The sequence below is a fragment of the Sinocyclocheilus grahami genome, unplaced genomic scaffold, assembly GCF_001515645.1.
Source record: "Sinocyclocheilus grahami isolate Dianchi unplaced genomic scaffold, SAMN03320097.WGS_v1.1 scaffold1046.1, whole genome shotgun sequence".
In the NCBI taxonomy this organism is placed as follows: domain Eukaryota; kingdom Metazoa; phylum Chordata; class Actinopteri; order Cypriniformes; family Cyprinidae; genus Sinocyclocheilus; species Sinocyclocheilus grahami.
Window position 1 is genome coordinate 335,897 of NW_015506225.1, and position 1,074 is coordinate 336,970.

Genomic DNA, 1,074 nt, shown 5'->3' on the forward strand with positions numbered 1-1,074 from the left:
TGTTGCTGTTACTGAATGTCTCGTGATCTGTGAGGGGAATGAATGCGAGCAAATGTCAAGTATTGCTGCTGTGATTTTATTAATAACATTATTTCTCTTTTGAGATTTCTCTTTGGCAGATCAAATTTGTAATAGTCGCTTTTATAGTGCAGTAAAGTTAGTTTTAGTTTCGATATCCGCTGGATAATCGCTTAAATAACGGCAAAATGTCACCTGTATTAAGTCAGTCTAGACACTAGGAATGCACTATAAACTTTAGAACAGAAAATATTTTGGTGAATTATAATATATATTATATATGTTTTAAATCTCACCTGTAGTAAGTCATTCTTGTTACTAGGAACCTACTACAAGCTTATGTTAAAAGTCATTTTAATTAGGTTAATACTTGGACAACTTGAGTACTCGAGTTGAGTAAATTTTTTCAGGATTCATTGATGCATAGAAAGATCCTGTGATGACCCATGTGTTATGTGCATCATCTCTGGGTTGAATTGTGGTATTGCTTAGACACTAGGAATGCACTATAAACTTTGGAACAGAAAATGTTACTAGGAAATGTTACTAGGAACCTACTACAAGCTTGTGAGTTTTTAAATAATGTTTTATGTTAAAAGTAATTTTAATTAGGTTAATCCTTGGACAACTTCGACATTTAATGCAATTGGTGGAACTGTCAAAAGGTCCCTTTGGGATCATGCTGCTACCGACATGTTGTCATATTTTTACACGCGGTAGTTTTCTGTGAATGTGCGAGACTTCCGGTTCATTAGCCACTGTAGAGAAATAACTAGAAAAATAATGAAGTGCAGTAAACTGTAAAACTGTTTGCTCTACAAACCAGTGTGTTTATGATTTAGATAATACATAAAAATAATATGGTAAGACACACCAGTTTGCAATATCAAGCCACAAAACGATCTGTTTTGCACAGCTAAAAATAGCTGGAAGTGGATCATTCCAATATTAACATGATTAAGACAATACTCTGATTAGGAATATACCATGTAAACAGATATTTTTGATGACCTTAATCCGGCTAAAGTCATACTCGAAGTAAACACAGATCAAATT

General features: G+C 33.4%; 1 pseudogene; it reads right to left on the reverse strand.

Moving 5' to 3' along the window:
• Positions 1-328, reverse strand: part of LOC107566098 (galectin-3-binding protein A pseudogene) — a 1,852-nt pseudogene extending 1,524 nt beyond the window's left edge.
• Positions 329-1,074: the final 746 nt, after the last annotated feature.